We start from the raw sequence: 22,908 nt of genomic DNA, 5'->3' as shown, positions 1-22,908 counted from the left end.
CTACACTGATTCATAAGAAATATTTTATGCAACACTCCACAGAAGTGATGATATGGCTAACAGATGAAATACATAAAAAGCAACCAGAGTTTATGAGAGTAAGTGAAAGCGTCAACTCACAAATGGTATGTCTGGATGGAGTTATGGAAAACCATGTGTACTAAAATCAAATAACGGGACTAGGGGAAGACAGCATTTAAGAAAAAAAAATCAAAAACTTTAGCATGAGGCTGCTAAAATGAATTCATGAGAGATTTCTCAAAAAGAAGAAAAAGACTTTACTCTTATCTTTGAATAAAAACTCAAACAAACAACTAATTTTCTTAATTGCAATGATTAATTTTTCTATTAGCATTTGGGACCCTGAAAAGTTTATCTTAAAAAACCCCAAATAGCTAGAGACAATTCTCTCTCACTTTCTAATGTCAACTAAGTTTTTACTCCTCAAGAAATGCCTCTAAAATAGTGTATTAGAGTAGTGAGGTACTATGCAGAATAAGTTAGAAGCAGAATGTAATAAGAAATAAAAATGTGAGTTCTATTTGTAAAGAGTGCACAAATTTCAAACACAAACCCCACTAAATACAAAAAGGAATTAATTTTACCCAGACTATCAAGATTATCCAAAGTTACATTCCTTTAAGGATATTGAGTCACTTACAGAGTATATTCATGCAGACTGATCATCTATTTAGATTTTGCCACTGAATTCAGCTTATCTGGGATTTCATCAGGCAAATGTGCGTGGGTTGCATGTGAACATGTTCGTGTTATAGGATTGCAGAAGGACATGAAACTGTTCTTATGAATCCTGAAGTGCCATCTGTTTTCTACCTATTTTCTCAAGACTCATTCTATCTCTTCTAATTTCCAGACTCAAAATAGCCAAATAAAAGAAAGTACTTCCTGCAACTAAACAAAAAACCACACATATTCATCTACAGATTTCTTCTCACTGCAACCTATGTGTTTCCTTGTCTGGATTTTAATTAATTTATTTATTTTTTAAATATTTTACCTTCCAAAATGCTTTAAACAGCTACTTTCAAATATATGCAATATCAATGCAGAAGCTGGAGTTAAAATCCTTGTTTCTTTTATTGTGCATCCCCATCCTCTGGGATACCAGTCCAGCAAAACCAACAATACTTTCCCTATATTGTTGTGATCTTTGTAATATTTGTCACAAAAGTGACTGTTGGCCATTTTCCCCAGATCACATCTTTTGCCTCCTGTTGAAATAAAGAGCCTGCCAGTCCTTCAAGGGTAAAAATCATGACCCATAAACTTTAAAATTATGTTTAAGGTGTTTTGATTTGCCCAATATTTAAAGTTAGTTGAGATAGGTATGGTAAGATCCTCAAATTGACCATTATCATTTCAGTTTGATATGTGAAATCCAAAATAAATAAATAAACAAATAAATAAATAAATAAATGGCTTGTCAAGAGCCATCACAATTCAATTCAGTAGCTTAGTATGGCATATTAAAAAAACCCAAACAAACAACAATAAAAAATCCAACCCCAAACTAAACCAACCAAGCAAAAAATTAAAAAAAACCCCACATAGTCAAAACTGTCAAACACATCATGTCAGGACTGCAATTGTAACAAAAATCACAAGGAGGCAGGCAAACACCACAATCAATTAAAAGCATGAGAAGCAGAAATAAGTATATTCCAAAGAAATTAAGATCTCAAAAAGGACAGGTAGTAATTCTTAATTTCCTTGTGCAATAAAAAACAAATAAAATTAAAAAATTTAAAAATCCATATACCTTAAAAAGGTATGTATGACTGAAAAGGTATTGAATGACATGCATTTTATGTTTGCAGATTTATCTTTGGGAAGAACTAAAAAATAAATTACACTGTTGAGATCTTCTGCTACTAGTCAGTGTCACGAATACTTTGACTTTAGATGATTTTCTGCCTTCTATGAATTTATTCAGGATTAGCAGCTGCCTCATTTGGTTAGACACTATCAAATAAGCAAAAAGAAATTCAATAGTTTTAAAGTGAGGGTCCCAAAAAAAGAATACCAGAAATATTTGCATTTTGCTGGACATTCTCAGAATAGTCCTTACACTTTCAGATTCAGAAACTGCCTACATATTTTTCAATGAAAAGTTCAATAATTCCTTTATTATTCAGGCTTTTTACTTCTTCATGGCATTACTTTCAGGAATGGCAAGTGTTGAGGTGTCTAATCCAACACATGACAGAAAATAATATGCAATGACTATAGCACTATTTCACTTCCTTAAATTTTTGAAAGATATAGGTTTAATTATAAGCTCTAAAGACATATTTTTCACATGTCCTTCAGCAAGTAAATATACTGCAATTCTATACTTCAAGTCTCTAGGCTTGGCATAATAAGACTTCTTCCATTTCATCTGTGTACAGGCTTGCTGGCTAGTCAAAGGTGGGAACTGTGAATATATGTGGATAAAATATCAACATTAAAAAGTAAAGTTTCCAATAACTGAGATAAAACCAGTCAGAGGATAGCTATGGTTGAAATTAGGAGTTTTTTAAGATTTAACATGCATAACATAACTCCTCACGGAATGCTTGCAGATGAAATTGGTCTGTGCTCAAAATTATTGAGCTGTCTATATGTTCCTGAGGATGAAGAACCTATAATGCACAATTTCAATGTGCACTAGTCACCTTACTGTGACTGCAGCTCATTAAAATAAACATATAAAAATAAAGAAACAAATATGAAAGAACACCACCAAAATGATGCATGGCAATGATGAGTTATGAAGTTCAATTACAGTGAGACATGTAAAACTGGGGAAGTTTCTGCCATATGACTACACTGGCCTGTGGAGATCATGTACTAAAATCCAGAAATTATCCAAGAGAAGCTGTAATATGCTTACAATCAGTTTATCCATGTGTTCAAGAACGAATGTTCTTTTAAAAAGCTTTTTAAAGCAATACAATATACTAGCCAGACATAAAGCCATTTGTCCTTGGTTGCTTAGCAATACTAGAATAGAGATGTAAATAAATTCATCCAGCCTTTATTTCTGACTAATTCAAAATTACATTCTATTGTCTAGTCATTGTAAATATACTCAACAATATGCTCCTTCAGAAGGAAACTATTATTTATACTATCCTCTACAAAAAGACTCATTAAAATGTGGCTATATTGATGATATTGCTTACAAGAATCTCTTCTAATAACATCAGCAATTAATAAATAAAACTGAGATACATTTATTGTTTTTATGGATGGGTTACACTTCAGTAATTTAATCTATCTACTTTTCCTCCATCTTTCCTCTGCAGGATGCTTATTTCCTGTACTTTCCATAACCCAACCCACAAGCTTCAATGGAAGTCTGCTCCCTGCACTACAGGTGAAAAAAAATTAAAACCTCCTAAAGAACAGAAGCACAAAGGAATGAGCAGGGAAACAGAGAGGAGCGCAAACCTTATCTTTACAAGTGCGCTATGACAATCCAGTATACCCCAGAATGGCAAGGAGGTAGCTATTCTTGTTTCAATCTCCTAGCTGTCTTGTATTCTGAGGCCAGAATACTCTTCAAAGAGATGCAGTACAATTCAAATACCAGTCCAGTAGGAACTATTGCTTAACATTTACATTAAGGTGAAATACTGCATATGAACATTCATTGTGGAGTAGCAGTAGCTGCTAACTCACATTCCTAAAACTCATTTGGTTAATTTGCCCAAAAACCTAAGTTACACGGTCTAGTTCTACAGAAATGTAAATTAATTCTCAATATACTGAAAGAGATTTTCTAGTCTCACTCTCTTCCAAAAAGTTTTGGACCATGGTGTGAAGGCTTGGCCTTCGGTTGCTTCTCCTCATGTAGTTCAGCTGCAATCCCACCTCCTCCCACTAAGACTGTTCTGAGTTCCTAGGTTTCCACCACTCCGGACTCCATCTCCTTCTCTTGATGAGGTTTCATTTACCACCTTCACTACTTATCACAAGCAGTAAGGAACTCTGGATGCTGGACCAATGCTGCTCCTTCTTTATCTTGGACTATACAATTTATACTTTAAAAGAAGGAAGAGTACATGGACAGAAGAACAAATAATGGGCAGAAGACTTTGGGAAAGAAAAAGACTTTTTTTTTCCCCCCACTCATATTTATACAATTCCACTTCTATAGCTTCATTCAACTAGATGTCCTTTTCTTCTTTTGAAAAATGCCCTCCTAGATTCATAAGCCTGTAGGTGGACATGGTAAGATTAAAAACATGAGCTGATCAACATTTAAGATTAAAGGTAATAATGTGTATATGTCTGTATCTGCTCCATTATTTGTTGTATATCTCATGGACAGAAAGAATTAACAATTGATACTTTACAGTAATTTTGCTGAATATCAGTACATTATACACTAATTCTAAAGCTATTATTTTATTAATTCCAGGTTTTTCTTGCCCATGGCAGGAAGTTGGAACTAGATTATCTTTAAGGTCCCTTCCAACCAAAGCCAATCTATGATTCCATATGGCTTTTTTTACTTGTAGAGCAGTTATCTTTGAAAAATGCATCACTCATATATTTTATTTCACTCTTTTTCACACTAGCTCCTCGTCATTGTCCTGCTAGTAAATCTCTGCTGTCCTTGTCCTTTGGCCTCACTCTAATGTCAATTCACAAAAAATAATTTGACCATTATGTCTCTTAACAACACTATGTACTCTCTGTGGCAAATTCCCAGCTCAATTTGCCTTTACATATAGGGTACATTATAAATGGAAGCATTCTTTATGGTGTCATGTAAATTGAAGGAAATATCTAAGAAACCCAAGGTCCCAAGAAGTGAGTACACTGCCAGCCAACTCTACCCTGCCGTATCACTGCTTCCATTGACCTATTACTGGAAGAGAAGCAGCTATAGCTTTCGTGGGAAAATTATTTCAGAGAAGAATATTTTGGTTACTAGCACCTTTAACACAGATAAAGGGTTTTTAATAAAAATATCAGTGAGCTGGCAATACTCAGATAATTTTCCTTCAACCAATACCTATTATATGAATAAGAATTGTCAGAACTCTGTAAGGTACTTCAGAAAACCTATGCAAAGCACAGATAAACTGTGATTCTGGTTGGCTGCCTACAGAGTGCCTGATTCCTTCTCTTTTATGACTCCTAGTTATGCTGGAAACCTTAGTCCATGTGCTTTTAGATAAAATCTAATAGACAGAGAACAAAAAAGTCTCAATATATATTTTCCAGTCTTATATACGAACAGTTAGGGGTAACACCAAAATGGTGAAAACAGTCACACAGTAGGAGACAGAAATCTGGAAACTGTCTCCTACCTCTATTCCCTGGTTTTTAAATCAAGAAAGCTACATGCATAAGCAAGAAAATTACATTTAGAAAGTATCTAGAGGCAGATTGTTTTATTAGCTCTTGCTTGAACTTAGATTAGAGGTTATTCTTTTAAATGAACAGGCATGAAATGGATTTATTGAACTCCATGGGTTTCATTAAAATACCTTCTAATTTGCACTGGGGCAATGAGGGGAGAAAAAGGGTAGCATAATTTCAATAAAGTTTATCCTTAGCTTTAATTTCCTTTAATTAGTACAAAGCATTCTCTCAAAGTTTTCAAAATTATGTCAGTCTGAGTCCATGGGGCATGATGTTACAAAGTTGGAATGAAATTACATCACTGCAAATCTATGAAACCAGCATTGTCAGTAATGAACCAAAGCTATGCTTATGTGTTAAAAAATTGTGAAAGTCATCTGAATGGAATGAAAAACTTTAAATAAAAAAAAAATAGTGCAGATTGCAAACTATTTATCCAAGAATGCAGTCATTGGTTTTGACTATAGATCGAAATACACACATAGATCTGGCTGCAGAGTCAAATCTAGTTCAATGCCAATCTGCAGTATTTTACATATTTCAAATCTACCATATCTCAAGTGACTTGATTATCATGGAAGTTTTTGGACCAAATTTGACAAGAGTATAAGTAATACTGTGAATTACATATCAAGTATATCAACTGGAGAAGAGTACAAATAGCTGGAAAATTTAAACTAGTATGCTAAGTGAACAAAATTTACTCTTGCTGTAGAGTGCAAAGCAGGATCCAGAACTGGTCGCTCTCCCAGCTTCTAAAAATAGCCATTCAAATGTAAGTCAGAGGTGAATTAGTTGCATTTATGAGGAGAGCATGGGCAGAAGTTAATATATGACAACACGGTTGCATGATATTTCAATGACACCAAATTTTCTTGCAACACCTTTTTCTTTTCTTTCTGGGCCCAGATTAGCGCTTGCCATCATCTTGAAACAAATTTCTAATATACTTGAATTTAAAATGGATTTGCTCTGTAATTGTATTGTCATGGAGAAATTAAGGATCTGCATTTCAGCTTAAAAAACGTATGAATTTTACATAATGAAGTTAACTATTTAATTTCATACACATCACTACTTCACCACAGCCATTACACCTACTTTTTGAATCTCCTTGCCAGCACTATGTGTATATCCTTACACTATTACTCCATTGATACTGAATATCCTAAACATGAAAATCAGAAGTATTTTATTTCTCAGCCACATTAATACATCTTACTAAATGTCCTAAACTGTACACATATAAATCACTTCAGAAGTTTTTTTTATTCAGGTTTTTCTTCTAAATGCTTTAGCACATAATAAATTTCAGCTGAAACCAATCTCATCTAGTTTGATGTATTAATGTTGAATTTTTAATTGCTTTGACTCAAGACAAGATATTGTATTGGACATGAAACTGCCAGAATTTACCAATTAGGTAAATGTGGGCAGTAAAAGACAAAATACTGATGTTCTTGCTCTCCACAGTCCTACTTTGACAGCACATCTGATACTAACTTTGTTCATAATCCTCACTTTTCCGTGAGACAGATCCAGGAAAAATCATGGTAATACCATCACTTTTGTTCTGTGGAATTCCAAGTTTATCTTTGGAATGCTTTCCAGGAGTTTACTGTACTTTCATGACACTTGTGAGTGGCTGACCAAGTGCCAAGCCCTGAAACCCATTTAAAATGCAATGAATGTTACCCGAAAAACCACACTTCCTTGGCATGAAATTTTAAAGATAAAAAATGGATGGGGTTAAAAGGAGAAGCAACCAGACTTAAAGAATGCACAGATTTTTCATATTGTTCTATATTTCTGTGAGGTATTTAATAATTTTATGACTCTGGTAACTCTCTTGACACAGAAATGAATCGTTTAAAGTTAGTATTAGTAATTCAGTTTAGATTTGATAGCTGCTAGCTGTAACCTGACAGCACTTCAATTCAGTCCCATGGAAATTCCCGTTGTATATATTCTAGTATGCTGGATCTCTTTGCACTCATCAGTTTTATATCTTTTTGCAAATACCAGAAGAAAGATCGTTCTAGGTTCTGGCAAAGATCTTGGAAAGGGAAAATGTACTAGTTGCCAGAAAGACGCTGATTACTCTAACAGAGTAGTCCAGAGCTTCTATCCTTTCCCTTTTAATAAATAAACTTGTTTCTGATTTAGAACTGATTCCTGGCAAAGGTGTTTTTCTCAGTGCTCATTTGTGTATAGCTAGGCTCTATACTGACTCTCTTAGAGAACACAAACCACTTTCCACTTACTCAGAAGCATGAATAATTTTTTTAAGATATAGTACTGTATTTCAGGACAGGAAGGTAGAGTAAGCACACATAATAGTAACAGAAGCAGTACTTCTATTGCATGCATGCTTTTAAATCATGATTGCAATAGCAGGAATTATGTAAAACTCATTTTAAGAAGTGTAACAAAAGGAAGAGCTACATTTAGACAAATCCAGTATGCAACCATAAAGTATGCAAGTATCCTTGCATACTTCAATGCTTCATCCTTAGGCTTCACTTCCTTCAGGGATGCACTTTTTACTTATTGTCAGAATAATAGATTTTCCTTTGATAATATTCCAACAGAGTGATAGACAATTTAATCAATAGCTACAAGATGATTTCACGCTATGATGACATAGTTTTGAGGTGGTTTGGGGGGGTTAGAGTTTGGAGGGTTTTTTGGGTTGTGTTTGTTTGGCTTGGGCTTTTTTTTTTTTTTTTTTTTTTTTTTTGTGAGGTTTGGTTTTTGGTGGTTTTGGGATTTCTTTTTCTGTTGAGGGCATCAGGTGATGTTTTGGTCAAGCCTGAAGAAGCAATGGAAACATTATTGATTGAAATGCCTTCTCAGATATTTTCTCTCATTCATTGCTGCTACATCTACATCTGAACTATGGGGTAGACAGTGCTTCCTATGTTCCACACCTGTATGGTGTGCCCTGACCATGTCTTAATCCAAGAAAAGGCAAGGTTTTTCTTTAACTTTACTTCTCCTCCTATTTTCAGGTTATCACAGAAGACACACCATAACAACTCCAGCTGCACATTCCATCTGAACATTTAAGAAACCCAGTGTGCCCAGAATTGTATCTACTTCATATTCTAAACATAGACCTGTTGCAGTTTCTAAAAATTTCAATTGACTGTCAACAGGTCTGTTAAATCTTTAAAGCTTTATTCTATTTTAATTGAGGAACCTGTTTTCCAACAGGCACTGAGGCAAGTAATTTCTACAGAATCTTTGTGCACTGATCTTTGTCTTCACAGTATCTCTCCCTATATGCAGTTTAATATTTTTCGTTATAGTGCATATGTTCTGCAAAATATTTGACTTGATTAAAAATTAGCATGCAGACATAAATATTTCAAGCTCAGGGCCAAAACATAGAAGGTAAAATCCACATTTCCTTCTTGCATTTGCCATACTTGAAGGATATGGTAGTCTCTTTTAATTCACCTGGATGTCTAAAAACTACCAAGTTAACATATCAGCTCTCCTTGATACGTTTTGAATTGACATCACCTAAATTTTTAGCCAAAGGACTGTGGTTTCACAGACAGTCATGTGGGCATATGTGCATTTGTACACACCCATGTGTAACTGTGTACACACATAAAATACATTAAATACCCTGTGCCCAGGTAAGATGGGGTATAATGCTGACAAGAGCTCCTAAATGCAAACATATGGGTTAAAGTGGTACATCATAACACAACTTCATAACACTTTTCCCACTTCTGTATTATGAATAAAGCAAAATGAATGTGTGTTGTAAAACAAAGCTTCTTCAGACTTGTCTTTTAAGTTAGTGCTAGCTTTTGTTCTAAAAAACTTCGCTTTTTAAACAGTTTTTGTTATTATGTTAATCTTGAAAGTCAAAACTAATTATTAGGGAAAGAATTTTAGTTCTAATTGCATCATGGATAGGCCCAAGCAGTAGCTCTAAACAGAGACAAAGCTACAGAAATCTCTCCTTTAGACAAGCCTTGCTAATGCTAAGCACCAGTGCTGAGAAATTCTTTCCACATAACATTCTTCTCAAAGTATCTCCTAAGCAGTTACCATGAATTCTGAACAGTTAAAGAGACATGAATGTGAATATCATAGTGTAAAATGTAATTATGTCTGTTTTCACATCAACATAATCTTTCATCATCAGGATACTCTTAGTTTTTGAATTGGACTCTCTACTTCAGTATTAGCAAAAAGAGGATATTACATAAAAATTCTTGAAGTATTAAATGCCAATATATTCATATTCACTACAATCTGCAAAAAATTACTTGATGGCTTGAAGTCAAATACAGCCAGAGTCTTGGCTTCAAAAAATAGTAATTGACGTACCTTTTAGATATACATATATACACATTGCCAGACCTGAATCAAACACTTGATCTCCATATTTCCTACAGCAAAGATTTCATGCCATAAACACCATGGTGTATAGCATAAAGCTTTGAACTTTAAAGCATCTCCTCTGGCTCAAACCTCAGTCCAGTTTTTGGACTAAATGGAAACAACAGTAGAAGACAGACAGAGTTAGAGAGGCACCATCACAAGCCTAGTCAGTATGCTACAGACATATTGGTTTTCACTAATCTGAAAGAAGGGATGTGGATGCCTTGCACATCTAACAAAAAGCCTTTGTCCTACTATTCCATATATACTGAGGTACTCCAAAAGCACTGGTGGCTTACTTGTCCTCATTAGTTTTTTTTTGTACTGATGGCATTTCCTGGAGCACTGAGAACTAGCTTTACTTCTCAGAGATTTAGTTTTTTTGCTGCTGTTTGCAAGGGACTCAAGGCTAGGGCAAGACTGAAAACTAAAAAGATAATAGATAATAAAAAAGCCCCTGAACAAAACCATATTCCCTTTGCTATTACTTTTACACAGTTGGAAATGTGTTCTAAAATTAGACCCATAAGACTGTAACCCTGAGTAAATTAGCTAATTATACTTGAATTTGTAACAAAATTATACACAATCATCAATACATGCAGACTAGGTTTTCATGGGCTCCTTCAAAATCTGGGCTTATGTCCAGAATTGCCTTAAGTCTATAGCATCTTTTGCAAACACTATATTAAATTTAAACAAAAAAACCCAGAAAATAAAAACAAATAACCAAAACCCCATAATTCTAGCAAAGACCAAAGAGAAGGAAGGAGACTTGAGAAAAATACACACTTTCACCATTAAATCGCTGTGATATCATTCTTTTGCTTGCCAAAATTTTGAGAAACTGAGGTGGAGAGGAGAGAATGAAACAGAAACAGAACTCTTTGTACCCTTATGAAATGCTGAATTTTCCTTCTTCCTCTTGCCTGTCTGTAAATCGTGAGGAAGTTGTTAAGTAAAAGAAATTTGCATAAGCACCACTGAAATTTATGAAAAACTGAGTTTTTTGCAGCCTACCATTTCACTTGATTTATGTGAGTTGACTTTGAAGGTTCTACACAGAATTCTGAATATTATTATAGTTCTACACCTTAGACACAGCAGAAATATATTTAAAAGAAAATTTTAAATCATAATTTAAAAATAACTAAAATATATTTTAAATACAGACATTTTGACTGGGAAACATTTTAGATTAGGAATTTTTAAACCCTACCATATAAAGAATTCAATTTATTGTTCAAAACAATATTGAAGTAATATCTTCAACTGCACTCTCTGAAAATAAGTGAGCTATATTAGTTTAATTGGGCTAGCTAATAGGTTAGCTAATGGCAACATGTTTCTCAGATCTGATAAGGAAAGCAAAACCTGAGCTGTAAAAAGAATAAGTGCTTCAAATTTTTTTTTATCTGTTCTCTTGATGGAAACCAGGAGGTATTTTAGAACCTGAAACAATACCAGTTTAGTTGAGCTCAAGTATCTTCTAGGGAAATCAATATGATAGAGAAAAATGGTATCAAAAGATTAAATATCTGTCAGTTAAAAAAAAAAACAAACAAAAACTGAACAAAAAAACAGAAACCCATTTTGTGACTTAGCTGGGTCATCTTTAAGTGATCTATTGATATGTTCCATGTAAAACCATGCCAGTAAAACAGGGCCAGGAAGCCATCAGTTGGTTGCCAAACCAAAAGGCCCTGGCTACACTTGTCTTTGAATCTCACTCCCACACCAGAGCCACTTGCACCAGCACATACCCATCATTATACTGATGGAAAGACTTAAAATTGTGTCTGGTTCTGGATGGAAATTCAGAGTGTAGACCTCATGTACTCCTCGAGATCTTAATTCAAAAGGAAAAAATAAAAATTCAGGAAAAGGAAGGGTTTAAGACGGGGGGTTGCAGGAGCAGGACATAGATGAGGTAGAAAGCAGTTCCTTGACAGGTACTGTAACACATGAAAAACTGACACAGAGGCAGAAACTCACTTCCTTCATATTTAAAAAGTCTTTGAGATTATTAAAACTTACTTAAAATGAGACAGGAAATTATCATGGTTATGAATTTGCCAAATTGCTATAAACATGTCCCCCTATTAATTAATAACTACTCTTAAATGCAGTAAGCTAACATGGTAATATGTTAAAGATTATATGAGAAAAGAAGACTGTTGAAGGCAGTAAACACAGCAGAGGAAGCAGCAATTTTCTTATCCTGTGTTGTGACAAGACAGGGCAAGGGGTAATGGTTTTAAACTAATGGGACAGTTGATTTAGATTAGCTATAAGGAAGAAGTATTTTACAATGAGGATGGTGAGGCCATGGCCCAGGTTTCCTAGAGAGATTGCGGATGTCCCATCCTTGGAAATATTTAAGACCAGATTAGATGGGTGAGCAACTTAGTCTAGTTGAAGATAACCCTGCTTATAGGAGGGGGTTGGACCAGATGACCTCTAAGGGTCCCTTCCAAACCGAACCATTCTATGATTCTATGTATGATAAAACCTTAATACAAATTTAAAAATAACTTTATGTAATTACAGTATTATTTACAAAAGCAATCACAACCTATTAAATAACATAAATGGCATGTTTTGGGTAACAGTTCTGGCTCCCTTCTGAATTTTAAAAGCTCCAGACAGAGTTGCATCTAGTTGGTTAGAGGTGTACTCTTAGGACTGCAAAACATAAAATATCTAGTAAAATATCTAATAAATTCCATAGAATGTATTAATCTAAATGGAGTGTTTATAACAACTAAAGCACTTCAGCATCTGTTGCCATGACTGAAATACTACCTTAATAAAATCAAGACAATTTTAGTGTCCTGGATGTGGAATCTGGGTGGGGGGGAAGCTTGAGTTGTATTTTAAACCCTAAGGTAAATCCTTTTCTGATAAGTTGAAAGTAAGGCATGATAGCACTCCACAAAGCAATCTGTATCAAGTGATACTGATTTGATGAGTGATCTATAGCTGATCTTCACTTTAGTAGTTGCTGATTTTTGGTAAATACACTTAAGATAACAATTGACTCTTGGATCTCCCAAGTTTACTAATCTTTGGCAAAGAAAATGTTTTCTGCGTTTAAAACTTCCTTATAGTACATATTCTTGTTTTGTTCTGAGTTTCAAAAATCAATGCCAACAAAAAGAGTAAAAGGAATGCTTCTAAACTTCCATTAAAACATGCAAAACAATGTTTAAGTGTCAGAGCAGTTTAATATCTGTTAAGATCCCAATGAGATTTCTAAAACAGTTTTAAAAAAAAGTATTAAAAATTTATAAATTTGAGCATTCACCATTTAAAAAATCAAAATATAGGGGAAAATTTGTTTTCATATACAGCTAACCCTCAATGAAATAGGTCATTACTAGAAGAGAATCACAAAACAAGCATTTCTGGAAGTATGTTGAGCTATATTGTTTTCAGAAGGGGATAAATAATGGCAACTGCGTATTCAGATTTAACTCCAAATTCCACATTAGGATAGAAGTTTTATCCCTTGGCTTGTGTGGGTTGCTACTGACTTCAGGGTATTTCTAGCAACTTGAACCCATCTCTAGGTTGGTACTTTGTAGCATTCATATGATAATTAATAAACTTTTCATTAAGGCAAAAACGCAGTAATTGCAATTATCTTAACGTTCTGTTGCTAAAGGAGAAAAACTACACAGCAAACTTCAGTGAAAATCCATTATTTGAAGCACAAAGTGTAAGTGGTCTTGGACTCAAATTTCTAATACCAAGAAGAAAATAAACAAAACCAAAGAAAATAAATTCAGGATCAAATGGTGACCTTTGTTGGGTATTTGTGATATCTGCTGATGGATTTGCCAGGAAAGCATAATTCTGGTGCCATGTGAACTGGCATAGACACTTGATACGACTATTTCCATTTGTGATTGTAGTGGATTTGGTTTGCTAATTAGAAATTTTTTGGCTAATGTACTAATTTATGTGCTGGGTATAGGGTTGGCTAAATTGTTAGTGACCTTACTAGAACTACTTACTTACTTTAGATTGTGAGATAGGATTAGGAGGAAGGCAAAGTAGGATGAAATTTTAATGGCTATAAAGAAAAACTTTATTAATAGAACTAAATAATAACAATCACAACAAAACCGTTAGAATACAGTAATTTCACGACTATAAGGCATACTGGATTATTAGGCGCACTTCTGGGTGTCGGCAAATTTCCGAACTTTGTCCATATATAAGGTTTATAAGGCGCACTTCGGCTTTCAATCAAAATTTCAGTCAAAAGGATGTGCCTTATAGTCGTGAAATTACTGTACTTTTCTTCTCCCTCTACACTTTTTTTCCTATTTTATTGAAAACATGTAAGAATTATTTATTTAGTTTATTATTTCTAGAATAGTTTTTCTTCAGTTCACTTGGTAAGAGGAGGTTTTTTTTGTCAAGTCATGGAGGCTTCTTTGCAAGAAAATAGATTTTTTGTGGCTTTATTGTTACAGCAAATCAACTGTTTGGGAGAATGGAAATTTGATTATTGTGTAAAAGTCTCTCTCTTTGATTTACAGCTTTCCCCACAATTGTTTTTGAGGGCTAATTTTTTAGTTAATGGGGTACACTTTTAAGGATTAGTTGTTTAGAAGCAAAGGTTTTCTTCATTTATTTTTGAGATAATCTTCATTTTTGGGAACAGAGATTTTCTTCTTTCTTGGCGGAAGAAGGGTCTTTATTACTTTTTTTTTTCTCTGTTCAAACTTTTTATGGGATCATAGCTACTTCAACATCTGCTTATTTAGCATGGATGCTTTTGCTTATGCTTACAATGTAAACAATACTTCACCCCATCCTGTTTTTATGATTTATAGGGATATTTAATATATAAATAGTCTATTACTATGGCTTTCAAGAGAATTTCAGCTTAAGCCTAAGGCATGTCTTCATTTCTCTTCCCATTTGGGACTTGACCTTTAAAAAATTGACTTTGGTGTCTTCATGTTGTTTCTCCATGTGTCTTTATCTTTTTTCTCTCATTTGAAGATCTGCAAATCTCATTTGTGTAGTGAAAGCGTTAATGTTTTTCTTGGGGTTTGCAGATACTCATATAATCCCTGCTGGGTGGCAGTTGGAATTATTCATGGTGGAGAATTTTTTGACAGCCGAGCTGGGAGGGCCAGAACAGAGATGGCCTCCTTGGCTGCACAATTGTATATTGGCTTTTGCTGCGTTCAATTCCGTGGGGTTTGTGGCCTTCCCTGTCTCTGCCTGGCAGCTGCTGGGGCCTGGCCTGGCCTCCCTGGGCTGTGCGGGTGGTGGCTGAGGATGCCTCGGCAGGATTTGATGTTAGCAAGATATCGGCAGCTATGGGTTGGCCCATAGCAAGGATATTTGCCAGTCATTTTTCTTTAATTATTTATGGAAATGGAATTTAAAATATGAAGTAAAAATAGCTATTAATACTATCCTAAATTATTAAAAGCAAATTATATTTAAAACTATTTTTTTTATGTGTAGTCAGATAAAAATCTAAAAACCTGCACTGAAAAAGCATCATTCAGTATATCTTAAGAGTATTATTTCTATGTTATTGCAATATAAGAGAGATACACTGAATTTATCATGACTGTCTCATAGTCTTTGACTCCTAGACTAATAAATAATTAAAAAGATATAACTGTTATGGATAAAGGTCTCATTGCTTTATTCCTTTGCTACCATGAGATTTTCTTGGTAAATAATTCTTTTTACTTTTTGAAAGATAAATTTTTTCCTACTGACTGACACAGATGGAGCTAAAGTTTTGTTTGGGGTTTTTTTCTTTTAGGATTGGAACATATCTCAAAGTAGAATCTTAATAAATCAATATAAAAAAATCCCCACTATTTATAACAAATAGTGTATCAAACTGACAATTTAATTTTTACATTTTTAATCTGAAAGATGAATAATATGAAATGCTAGGTAACTCTGTAGTTTGATTATCAATCCCATTACTCATCATAGGAAATAGAAAGGAATTTCTTGCTCCTCCCCACTGAAAGAACCCTGTAGGTGAGATGAAGGTATGTCTCTGATTCTAAAAAAAAAAAAAAAAAATACAAAAAAACTTCTTAAAGGGAATAAATACCAAAAATAAAAATTCAACTTCCCCCATCTCTCTAGAAAGATTGGGCATCTGACAACTTCTGCTAGGAAAGACAAAATCCCAGTGTAACATACTAATTGATAAATTCTCTGCCTCACAAATCATAACTATTCTCATTAAAATACAATGTTCTGTATTTTAACATGAGAAAGGATTTGGAAATATTTACTATTTTTCCTCTGGTCAGAACTAGAAGGCATCACAGAGGACAAAGTCATGAATAAACACACGGGATAAAATCCTGTTGGGTTGATATATTGCAAAAAGTACTTTATGCCTTTACATGCATGTTGCCAGAGGTGCAGTGAAGTTTGAAAATGAAATATAGTAGATATTTGACGAACAACATGAATGCCTACGAAGTGTAACAAGGTATAACACAAGGAAAAAAACTTGCTTTCACACTGACATGAGAATGACAAAGAAATAAAATATTTAAAAAAATGCACTCTTACTTCCTCCTGTTATTATAGGAATAGAAAGGTAAAATCACACTGTATTAAATATTTTAAAAGCCTATATACCATTTTTATTTAGTCATGGCCAGCCCAGTTCTCTGCAGAAACATCATTCCTGAATCAAGACGTAAAGCCCAACTGGAATTTCCCATGTAGGTTAATATTTCTCTAAAAGTATTACACTAATGCTAAGGAATATGCCAATAAATAATCAATATACTTTCATGCCTGAATCCTAAATGTCCGATTACAATCCCTTATGAGCCGTGGAGAAGCTTTGATTAACTGAGGACACCACATCAGGCACATTTATTCTTTTCTCCAGAGGGCAACATGAGTTGTGTTTACAGTATAAAATTATACTGTACACAATGTATATCAAAAGGATCAGATGGTTTTTTTCCTTTTAAATTAGCTTTGTATATTAATTAGCTAAACCTACTGTGAAGAATGTTAACTTAAATTCACTTAAATTAAATTCACTTTAATTCAAAAATATTTTAGCATTCTTCTATAAAAGATAGACGTACTTACCTTGACTCTGTTAAATATCTTTCCCATTAGTGTCATACCTAGTCAACTCATTAAAGAAAAAGTTTAAAGAAGAAATGTAAGGCTCAGTGCTATCCTTTAAGAGAAACACACAAATAGCATCTCCATTTCTTAAAGTATCAGGTTTAATAAACTGTTTTCTAAAATGCGAGCACATGCTGCCGTCTCATCATTAATGTAGAATATATTATTGTCAAATGTAAATGTCAAATGGATTCTTACAAAATGATTCATCTATTTAACAAAAACACCAGAAAATAACAGAGAGAAAGGAAATACTTTCCCCCTTAACATTTTCAGTATAAACTTATGGAACCCAATCCTTAGTTCTCAGCAATACACTATAAATAAAGGTCTTTTTGTTTTGAAAATTCTTGTCTGCAGATTAATGGTGGACTTGATTAGCAGTGTATGTGTGCTCTTAGCTGTGGAGATGCTGGTCCAGTACCTTTCATACAAAAGGAGTAAGATAAGCAAAAAAAGGAGAGGAGGGGAGTTACATAATTTGGTCTATTTTTGTATTCTCGATATTGTGGGGAAAAAAAGTCTAAAATAATGAGATCAAGAATACATATTTTTCTAGATTTGTTACTCATCTTTATTTACCTCTAAAGGATCAACAATTTTTTGTATGATTAATTACTACACAGAAAATACTGCCCATGCTGGTGTGCAGGGTAATATCCCTAATTTATTCCTATCAGAGAGGAAACTCAGGCACCTGGGGAATGTCTTGCATTGCCATCTTTAACCCTTGTTAAGGAAATCAGCTGAATTTTAGGGGATGGTTTTAGACATAAAGCTTCAGAATACTCTACCCTAGCCTCCTCCTGAGAAGAATTCTCATTCTACTGATTTCAGGTAATGTAATATTGTTATAACTTCAGTTCTAGAAGCCTAAATTATAAATATCATGGAAGAAAATTACCGTATGTGTATAAGTAATTTCAAGAACTAGAATGTTACACTCCTTGAAGATACATTACACTCTAAAAAAGCACCATATGATTTGCTAAAAGTTTTTCTCATCCCCAAGTGGAGTTGTCATTGCACATTAATGTATAGAGGGATACACTGGGAATTATAGAAGACACAGTATTTGATTGTCCACAGAAGGAGGTCACTTGAGGCAAACAAGTCTAAACTAGTGAGAAAAACGGCAGAGCTATTGCATAGCCTGTCAGTTCCACTGAATCTGAATATTGCACAAAGATATATTCTGTAAAAAAAGAAATTCCACTAAATATAACAAGAACTTCTTTGGGTGAAAGTAAAAAGACATAACTTCGACAGTTTTCATTAAATTAGGAGCTAATAATTTGACTTACAAAGGGTTTTCTTGTAAAGAAGTTTCTGATGAATCCTTTCAAAGTTCCAGACACTAAATTAACATGAATGGTTGCACAAATGCAGTATGTCAGTGAAAAAAATGTAAAAGATTAAATCAAGAGGAGCAAAAAAAAAAAAAAAAAAATTTCTCACACTTTATAGGTTTGGATAACCCTTAGTGCAAATCAGTCAATTATTTAAGTAGAAATGTCAGTTTTTCAAAGGACCAGATAGTGGAGCTGTAGCTGCTTTTTTATTGAGGGCAAAACCAGCATAATCAGGTACAAAGCGAAGAGAGAGAGGTGTCCATGGGCATCTGGCTCCATGGAGATATCTAGGCCTAAATAAGAAAAGCCGAAAGCAGGAAGGGAAAAAAAAAAAAGAAGAAAAAAGGGAGAGGCAAGAGAGAAAGGGTAACTAAAAGAACAAGTAAGTTGCAACTTAAGCTGGGGCAGGGCAGGTTTCTCCTAGTATCAACAGATTAGTGATGGAGTGTAGAACAAAACAGATTTCCTGACAGTTCTACAGGAAGCACTCAACTCCAGTCACCCCACTGACACATTCAGTATCACTGTTTGTCCAAGAGTTTTTGAGTCTTGTGGAGTGAATTTAACTGGCTCTTTAAGTGCGCTTTTTTTTTTTTTAACAATATAGGAAACCTGAGAAGGTTGAGAACAATTGTCTCCAGCACAAGTAAGACTGAAATGTCATCTACTCTCTGATTGTAAAGCTATTGGAGAGGAATTGGCACAGAGTAAAGAAGTGTCCAGCTGAAAAATCTCCAAAATCACCTTGCATCTGGGCATAAACTGGGGCTGGACTTCAGACATGCCTTTCCCCAGGTCTTTTGCAGTCTCAAGTTGAGAATTACTGCAGTTGTCTACAAACATAAGAAGACTGAGATTAGAAGCCCAAAGCGACCAATGACTCTTGCTGCCCTAAGGCCCAAGATGTGTTTTCAGAATTCACTCACAAGATCCCAGGCATTCCACTACATCTCCTTTGGAGTTAGGTTAATTAAAACTCCTGATCTGCCCATGATTTTGACATTTTAAACACTCTGGAAAGTTATTTCTTATAGATAAATCTTAGGAAAGGATTTTCACTATTAAAAACATGAACTCTTTTGCAGATTGGAAGTGAATAGGCCTGGGAAACACAGAACAACTGTGAAAATCTTTGGAATAAGAAAGACAAAAAGCTAGGAAAATGATGCTGAAGGAAAGACAAAAGACAGAAACACACTATGAAAAAACCATGTGTACAACTTCTGCATTTGAATTTGAAAGGCAGAACAAAGCATTTGAGTCTTGAGATCTGTATAACCAATCTGCTTTCTATTTCTCCATATTTCCAGTTGTTATATGGTATATGGTACATCATCTCTTCTTGGATGGTTTGGAGTAAAATGTACTTCTATATTTATACACAAATACATTTTTCTCACCAAGAAGAGGCATTAGTGCATATTAGACTGTCTGCAGAGTGATTTTTATATATATATATATGCTGAGAAAAACATGCCTATTACACATTTATTGTGTTGGTGAAATTGAAAATAAAGTTTCTACACAGGTGCTGTAGCAGCTAAATAACATCTTTCCTTTCCTGGGATTTAGAAGAAAAAAGTATTAAATAAAAGTTTTATTATTACTATACCAAAATATATATATTACTTATTAAGAATATAAGGTCAATCATTTAAGAGCAATCACATACTTATCAACTGGTCTGCAAGATAGAGAACATCGATACGTCACAGCAAAAATCAGAAGCTTTAAACCCAGGACCCATTATATCATCTAATGTGACTCCAGCTGCATAAAGATAATTTGAATGTCATCATGAGTATGGACCAAAATGACAGAAATTTCTGAGAGAAGCTGGTTAGTTTGTGGGAAATGTTTATGCTAATGCATATACAATGCAACATGAGGTAACTTGAAAACAGAATTCTTGTCACTGAAACTGTTAAAAAAGTACTTTTTGTAAAGGTGACTGACTTTTCTTACTATAAAAATCTCTCTTAATAACTACTTTTCTGCCTTCTGCAAGAAGCAAACACTTCAATCTTTGTGACTCTCTTTCCCAATTTATAAACCAAACATTTGTACAAGTTTTCACGACTTGTTATTCTTTATTTTCAAAAACAGGCTTATCCATTCTGAAAGATTAAGGCATAATGGTAGGATGGTAGGAGAGTGAAAATGCAGATGATTAATTGTGTGTTGCACACATACAGTGATCCCACTAATTGTAAACAAATGTTTCAGTTTTAAATGAGCTGGTGATTTATTTCAACTTATTAACATAATCCATTACTATAAACCATGTCTTCCATGTTTTCTGTGTAAGTGGAATTTAGAATCATTCCTATTTGGAAGGAAGGAGAAAGAATCTACAAGCAGATACATTTTTATTTATCATCTAAGCCACCACAGCATTATGCTAATCATATTCAGTTTATGCGTTATAGAATCACCTCATGCATAAAAAACTGCATTTGGGACATGCAATTTTATCAGAAGATTTAAGTATCTTAATGTTTACATGAAGTTTCATAATTTCCCTTAATTCACAGACTTAAAACTTCTATTAGGAATTAAAATATTTTCCCATGTTTAAAAAAAAAAACTTCACTTCACTAGTATAAGGCACACTGGGGTATAAGGCGCACTTCCAGGTTCGGACCAAAGTTTTAATCAAAAGCATGCGCCTTATACTCACGAAATTACTGTACTTTAATTTTAATGGGATCATTACCCCTGTGCTTTCTGCTGCATATTCCAAAGGGTTTCTTTTCCTTAGAATTACTTTAAATTGACACATGTAATTTGTTTCTGTGATTTTTTGCAAGAAATCTATGCTCTGCCATGTTTTAGTCTGCTTTGCTCTGTCTCGTTCACTTATTTCATATATGGATATAAACTAATAAAAAGAGGAACTTGGGACACTTTCTCTTCTGCTTTGTAAGTTGGTTTTGCTTTTTTTTTCCTAACGGAACTTGTAGAATTAGGAAAAGAAAATTACAGATATTATATCATTTAATAATTTCCAAATAAATAATCTTAACCATCAATTAATGAGACTTAACTCCTACCACATGGCATACTTGTAGCATCACTGAAATGATAGAAGTTTTAAATTTTGTAGAGGTTACTGGAAAAAGCTAATAGGCTAATACAGTAGTGGATACACTAAATGGATACATTGAGCTTAAAACAATGAAACTGTTGATCTCAATTCAAATTGAACACATTGGGTTGTAAACAAATGGCATGTATTTGGCTGTGTTGTGCTGTATAAAGAACATACAGCATAGAGGAACTACCTCAGTGGCATCAAATAGTGATAAAATTAAATGTGCTTTTCCACAAGTGTCCAAAGGATTCCAAAGGAAGGCTAATAAATCTAGTCATGTGCAGAAGAACATGTAGAGTGAAGAGTGAAAACTTACTGTGATCCAGTGAAGTGTTCCAAAATGAAGTTCAAAACAAGCAAAACCAAAAGACAGCTGACTTTTAAAACCTAGGAACATGAACTTGTTCCCATTGAAATGCATGGTAGGTTTCCATTGATATGTTTTGTAGGAATGATCTTTAATACTGCTGTTTAATTCCTAGTCTATATTACTGCTATTTTTTTGCACAATTCGACTTGGAATGCAGTAGTGTGATATGAAAAGGGTGTTTTGTTTGCAAACTTGGAATGAAATCTGGCTTGGACTACATTGCATAATAAAGAAGCCAGCAAAAGGGAATTTGATATTCACCATTCTGGCAGAACTCAAGTTTATTAAAAATAAAAGATTAAAAATACTTCTATACTGTTTTTAAAATTGAAATCAAAAGGAAGAAACTGTGAATGTTAAACTGTGCCATATTACTGAGGTCTTTGGTTAATAATGACTACCTTCTTCAAAGTGGTTTGAAACTCGTAATAAAGCTATTACCTAAATATACTGCAGAATTAAAAAAAAAAAAGTATCACTGTCTACAAACCAGTAAAGCCATTAATCCTTTATACTAGCATGTTAAATCTCAAACTCTCTGTGAGATTTAACAAATCCCTTATTTCTTCTTCTTTTTGGCCTATTACTGAATTAATTAGAAGTTATCAATACTTATTCAGCACAGTACTTAAACATGTTCCCAACTTCACACTCCTGAGAAAACCAAAAACCTTATCTGGTTTCATTGACTTCATTGTAAGTTATGTTAAGCAGAAGTTTATGACTGCATAAGCACTCTGGTATTTTGTTGAACAAGGAACATGACTTCTGCAGATAAGAAGGAATCCCTCTGACTTCTGTTTACAAGTGCTCAGTTTTATCAGGTCACAGTTATGTGCCTTTAGCAAAATAGGTATAACAGTTATTTGAGAGCAAGACCTATCATTTTGTCAAGTCATGGCTCAAGAATAGTGCGTGTGGAGAAGATGATGGAAAGAAGCATAGTATGAATCATATTTTTAACATACAACTACAGAATAACAAGATTAGCATATTTTCAATTATTATTACCATAGACATATATAGAGGGATCAGAAGAATTATGCTTTGAACGTATAGATGTGCTAAATTCAGCTATATAATAATGCTAGCAAATATTGATACTGATTAACTTTGTGCTATGGGAGTTATTACTCTACATACAAAGT

At 34.0% G+C, this 22,908-nt stretch overlaps 1 protein-coding gene across 4 annotated transcripts in view; it reads right to left on the bottom strand.

Moving 5' to 3' along the window:
* The window catches only part of GAS2 (growth arrest specific 2), an 89,450-nt gene that overhangs the window by 12,488 nt on the left and 54,054 nt on the right, over positions 1–22,908 (bottom strand). The gene's annotated exons all lie outside the window — the stretch shown is intronic.

This window comes from Catharus ustulatus, chromosome 6, assembly GCF_009819885.2.
Source record: "Catharus ustulatus isolate bCatUst1 chromosome 6, bCatUst1.pri.v2, whole genome shotgun sequence".
Classification (NCBI taxonomy): domain Eukaryota; kingdom Metazoa; phylum Chordata; class Aves; order Passeriformes; family Turdidae; genus Catharus; species Catharus ustulatus.
This window is presented reverse-complemented; position numbering and strand designations above follow the sequence as displayed.